This window comes from Lynx canadensis, chromosome B3, assembly GCF_007474595.2.
Source record: "Lynx canadensis isolate LIC74 chromosome B3, mLynCan4.pri.v2, whole genome shotgun sequence".
Classification (NCBI taxonomy): Eukaryota; Metazoa; Chordata; class Mammalia; order Carnivora; family Felidae; genus Lynx; species Lynx canadensis.
In genome coordinates, this window is record NC_044308.2 from 146,367,228 (window position 1) to 146,373,693 (window position 6,466).

The window sequence follows — 6,466 nt, forward strand, 5'->3', positions numbered from 1 at the left end:
GCATCCTAGAGATTTGCGTTGTGGTGTTATCATTTTCATTGACTTCCATATACTTTTTAATTTCTTTTTTAACTGCTTGGTTAGCCCGATTCATTCTTTAGTAGGTTCTTCAGTCTCTAATTATTTGCTACCTTTCCAAATTTTTTCTTGTGGTTGATTTTGAGTTCATGGCATTGTGGTCTGAAAATATGCATGGTATGATCTCGATCTTTTTGTACTTAGGGCTGATTTGTGTCCCAGTATATGGTCTATTCTGGAGAAAGTTCCATGTGCACTGGAGAAGAGTGCATATTCTGTTGCTTTAGGATGAAATGTTCTGAATATATTTCTTAAGTCCTTCTGGTCCAGTGTGTCATTCAAAGCCATTGTTTTCTTGTTGATTTTTTGATCAGATGATCTGTTCATTGTTGTGAATGGAATGTTGAAGTCTCCTACTATTATGGTATTCTTATCGATGAGTTTCTTTATGTTTGTGATTAATTGATTTCCATATTTGGGTGCTCTCGCAATTGGCGCATAAATGTTTACAATTGTTAGGTTCTTGGTGGATAGACCCTTTGATTATGAAGGATATAATGCCATTCTGCATCTTTTGATGCAGTCTTAATTTTAAAGTCTAGATTGTCTGATATCAATATGGCTACTCCGGCTTTCTTTTGTTGAACATTAGCATGATAGATGGTTCTCCATCCCCTTATTTTCAATCTGGAGGCATCTTTAGGTCTAAAGTGGGTCTCTTGTAAAAAGCATATAGATGGATCTTGTTTTCTTCTCCATTCTGTTACCCTATGTCTTTTGATTGGGGCATTGAGTCCATTGACGTTTAGAGTGAGTACTGAAAGATAGGAGTTTATTGCTATTATGATGCTTGTAGAGTTGGAGTTTATGGTGGTGTTCTTTAGTCTTTCTAATCTTTGTTGATTTTGGTATTTATGTATTTATTTATACAGATGTATTTTCATCTTTTCTCCCCTCAGAGATTCCCGCTTAAAATTTCTTGCAGGGCTGGTTTAGTGGTCACAAACTCATTTAATTTTTGTTTGTATGGGAATCTTTTTATCTCGCCTTCTATTTTGAATGACATCCTTGCTGGATACAGAATTCTTGGCTGCATATTTTTCTGATTTAGCACACTGAATACATCCCGCCACTCCTTTGTGGCCTGCCAACTTTCTGTGGATAGGTCTGCTAAACCTGATCTGTCTTCCCTTGTAAGTCATGGAGTTTGTTTCCCTGTTGGTTTTATGATTCTCTCCTTGCCCGAGGACTTTGTCAATTTGACTATGATGTGCCTTGTTGATGGTCGGTTTTGGTTGAATCTAATGGGAGTCCTCCGTGCTTCCTGGATTTTGATGTCTGTGTCTTTGCCCAGGTTAGGAAAGATTTCCGCTATGATTTGCTCACATAACCCTTCCACCCCTATTTCTCTCTTCCACTTCTGGGACCCCTATGATTCTCATGTTTTTCCTTTTTAATGAGTCACTGATTTCTGTAATTCTTAAATCTTGCTCTTTTGCCTTAATCTCCATCTTTTTTTCTGCTTCATTATTCTCTATAAGGTTGTCCTCTATAACGCTGGTTCTCTGTTCTGCCTCATCCATCCGTGCCACCGCTGCATCCATCTGTGATTGCAGCTCAGTTATAGCATTTTAAATTTCATTCTGGCTATTTTTTTACTTCTTTTGTCTCTGCAGAAGGGATTTTAATCTATTTTTGACTGCAGCTAGTATTCTTATTATTATGATTCTAAATTCTGGTTCAGACATCTTGCTTGTATCTGTGTTGGTTAAATCCCTAGCTGTCATTTCTTCGTGGTCTTTCTTTTGGGGTGAATTCCTTCATTTTGTCATTTTGAAGGGAGAAAAGGAATTAATGAGGTCGCAAAATTGAAATTAAAAGATAAAATTACAGAAATATTAAAATTAAAAATTAAACACACACACACACAAATTGAATGGAATATGCTAGATCCTAGGTGTGTTTTGTTCTGGGTGTTGAAAGTGGTTTGACAGATTAGAGAAAAAAATGGGAGGGGGAGAAAAAAAAGGAAATAATTTGAGAATTTGAAAAAATCAATACACTGAAGTAGACTAAAATGAGATGATGGGAGTAAAATAGAGTTTGAAAAAATATACAGGAAAGTAAAGAATATAGTAGAAAAAATAAAGAAAGATATTTTTAATAAAAATTAAAAATAAATGTGATTTTTTCTTTTTCTGTATTCTAGAAAATAGAGAGGAAACAAAAAAGAGAAAAAAGATACAAAAAGGAAAAAAAGGAAATCATTTGAAAATTCAAAAAGTGAATACACCATAGGAGACTAAAATAAAATGATGGAAGTAAAGTAGAATTTGAAAAAATTTACATAAAAGCAATCAATATAGTAAAAAAATTAAGGAAAAATATTTTTAATAGAAATTGAAAGTAAAATGAAGTTTTTCTCATTCTGCATTCCAGAAAAACTACAGAAACGAAGAAGAGAAAAAAAGAAAAAGAAAGAAAAAGCAAAAAGGAAACTGGAAATTTGAAAACGGGAGTACACTGAGGTAGAGTAAAATAAAATGATGGAAGTAAAATAGAATTTGAAAAAAAATTACAGAAATGTAAAAATACAGTAATAAAAATTAAGAAAAATATTTTTAATAATAATTGATAATAAAAATAATTTTTTTGTTTCTGCATTCAAGAAAAAGAAAAGAAGTGTAAAAGAGAAAAAGAAAAAAAAGAAAGAAAATTGACTAGATGAACTGGCTAACAGATTGAAATAGGACTGAAATTACTTCCTTATCCCCTAGATGTCAGTCTATGTAGCTCTTTATAGTCCATAAAGTAAGCAGCAGTGAGACTTGTGTTCCTGAAGAGCCCTGTTGGCCCAGTTGAGAGGGGCTCAGTGTAATGGCTCTGCTCTCCACTAGATAGCGCTTATAGGCTCCTGGGGTGGATTGTTGCCGTGCTTGTAGGTGCCAATGCAAATGCGCGGGAGAGGTGAAAATGGTGCCACCCAGGTACACAGTCTGTTCTCCTGGATCAGCAATTGCACACCCATCCTCTGTCTTCAGCCCTTGTCCACTCCCCGCTCCTTCACTCTCCGTGACCAGGCCCCAGGCTGCACCTCTCTCCCAAGTTTTGTCACAGACACGGCTGTTTTCCCCGGTCCCTTACATCCAAAGGACCGCGGCTTTGACCCCTTCTGCCCCTCTGTGGGAGGGTCTCACCAAGCAATGTCCGAATGAGCAATGTCCAAATGAGCCGAATATGGGCTGCAGCTAGGAACGCTTGCTGGACCCTGTTGTTGTCGGTGCCAGAAGACTGTGGCCATGTACCAGCCCGCCCTAGAAAAAGTTCGCGAGAGAGTGTAGCAGCAGCGTTTCCTGGATTATGGAAAATCACAACACACGTCTGGCACCAGGCTTCACCCTAAACGACCTTGTTGCAGCACCAGCGAATGTGGCCGTTTTTAGGGTCTGCTGGGACCAGATGGCTTTGGCAGTCTCCTCCAAATGTCCTTCCAGCAGTGCAACTGCCTCTCCCCGTGTGGCCTGAGAACATCCCAGACCCCACTCTGTTCCTGGGATTCTCCCTTCCCACCAGAGCACCTCCAGGTATCGAGCTGTGGAGTTGCAGCCTTTGCACTCCCCTTGTTTACAGTCTTAGTGGAATTTACATACTCTCCTTTCTCCTTTCTCCCTTTTTAGTTTAGTCCCTGTGGCTGTTTCCAATTTTCCACGTTCTCTCCAGCTGCTTTTGGGGAGGGGTGCTTTTCCTGTTTTCTCCCCCACTCCCCAGTCTCCGGTCCTCTCTCCGCCTGAAAAACCACCTCCCTTCCTGCAGTTTCTTGCTCCCCAAGGCCCCCTCTCCTCACCACATACTTGTTGAATTCTGTGGTTCAGGTTGTGCAGATTGTTGTGTTAATCCTCAATCAGTTTTCTAGGTGTGTAGGATGGTTTAGTGTTGGTCTGGCTGTATTTCATGGACGTGAGACACACAAAAATCTTCCACGTTGTTCTGCCATCTTGTCTCCTCCCCCATTGACTGCCTAATTTTCAATTGAACATTTGAGGATATTATGCCACTCCCTTCTTTCCTGCAGGTTTCTGTGGACACTTCTGCCATAATCCTTTTTTATCTTCCCGTATTCGTTAGCAAACTCTTCTGTCTTCATGCTTATAGGGTTTTTTTAATCTGTGTATTTTGTGAATTTTACTATGTGGTGTCTCAGAGTCGGCCTGCTGTTTTTTTTTTTAATTTTAGTGGGAGTTCTCTGTGACTCAGAGATGTGGACGTCTGTTTCCTTCACCATTTAGTGGAAATTTTCCACTCTAATGCATTCAGACAAAACTTCTCCCCTTTTTTCTCCCTCTCTTCTTCTTCTGGGACTCCTTTGAAAAGAATTTTATTACACTTTATGGAGTTGCTGATTCCCTAAGTATACGTTTGTGATGCACTATTTTAATTTTCCTCTTCTTTCCTGCTTCATTTCTCACAAAATTTTATCTTCCATGTCACTTATGCATTCATCTGCTTCTTTCTGCCTTGAGTTCATTATATCCAATCAGGTTCACATCTCGGTTACAGCATTTTAAAAGTTTCAGCCTGACTGGGTTTTAGGTCTTTTCCATCTGTAGTCAGGGTATCCTCATGTCTTCTAGACTTTCTCAAGCACACCTAGTATTCTTATGATAGTTTTTAAAAGTTATGTTTCCTTATGATATGTATTAAATTCTGTTTGAGGCTTATTATTTGTGTTTAATTATATCCTTGGCAATGTCCTTATATGTTTTTTTCTTTTGGAATGAATTTCTCCATCTCTCTGTATGTCCATGTCTCCGCTTTCTTAAGTGTTTTAGGAAAATCCTGTTATGTTTTCTGCTTCTAGAGTAGTGTCTTTTTTGAGAAATGATTACATACTGTTGACGACCTGACATTCTGGAAACATTCCTTGCATGTTCTGTGTGCACTGTGCTGTCATGTATTGGCTGCTCTGTCCCTCAGGTCAGTCCTCTGCAGAGTTCTCCTTGCCTCCAGGGGAGAGTTTTTCAACTTTGTCCATAGTGTTGTGAGTTTTAACTAGGTGAGTTTGGTCTCCTTATTAAAAGAGGCTAATTCCTATTTCCCCTAGAGGTGAAGCTATGCCTCACTATATGGTCAGTAGACTTGGTGCCTGTGGGGGTATATGGTGGTCTTTGGAAGGAAGGGTGCAATGGTGGTCTGGGTTCTAGGCACTCTTTCCCTAGTAAGGAAGCACCTGAGGAAGGAAAGGTGGGTATGGCTTGGTGTCAGTGGCTCAGTATCTACTGGGGGGTGTTGTGCTGCTCACTGAACTCTGTCCATGATAATTGGTGGGAGGAATATTGGCATCAGCTCCTTCTCTAGTCCCTGCAGTTGGAGTTTCCAGCCACCCCTGTTCAGGAAGCCCTCACATACAGGGAACAATCTGTACTCATGGGTCCCAGGCTTCCTTCAGAACCCGGCTTTCACCCTGCCTTTGTGCAATCCATTGGCACACCCGGCAGCTCAGGGCTCTTATGTTTTATCTCAGGAGCTCTAGCTGGGTTTGAATACACCAAATAGTTGAACTCAATGTGACAGGGACCCCACTGATCCTCTGGGACAGTGTCTTGCTGTGATGGGGTTGGAGCTGGTTATCCCAGAAGGGCAGTTGCATGAACACTAGGAGCTTGGAGTTCATGGTGAGGAAGAACAAGAAGGGAGCGTTCAGTTAGCTGCTCTCAGCAGAGGCTCCTATGCTAATGACCAGGGCAGTGCAATATGCCTGTCAGCTCTCCTGCCCCATGAGAGGCAATGCCGTGTCTCCCAAATGCACTCAAAGAAGGTAACTGTCTCACCCGATATGACCCAGGGGATCCTCAAACCACAGCAGTCCCTAAGGGCCTCGGGGCTCCTTCTCCACAGGAGCACTGCTATGCCCACCAGGCTTCACCCCAGTGATGGCATGGACTTCTAAATCTTCAGGCTTTGAGCTTGACGTTTACAGCAGGTTGACTTGTCATGATTACCTTTATGTGTCATCTTGACTGCATCATGGGTGTCCAGATTCACGACTGTTTCTGTGTATGTCTGTGATGAGTTTCCAGAAGAGATTGGCATTTCCATCCATGGTTTCTTTCTGCCTGGGCATCACCCATTCCATCATAGTTCTGAGTAGAATCCGATGCAGAGGGAGGAAGAATTCCCTCATATTTACTTCCCATGTGCTTGTTTGAACTGGAACATTGGTCTCCTCCTGCCCTTGTTCTTAGAGTTACATCATAGGCTCTGCAGGTTCTGAGACTAGACACTAGTTCAGAATCAGGCGAGAATTATACCACTGGTTTCCTGGCTCCCCAACTTGTGACAGTAGATCATGGGACTTCTCAACATATTTTGTCATGGAAACCAATGTGCTTTGGGTTCTGTTGCTCGAGGGAATCCTGACTAATACATGGAGATGATTTATCTCTTGTTT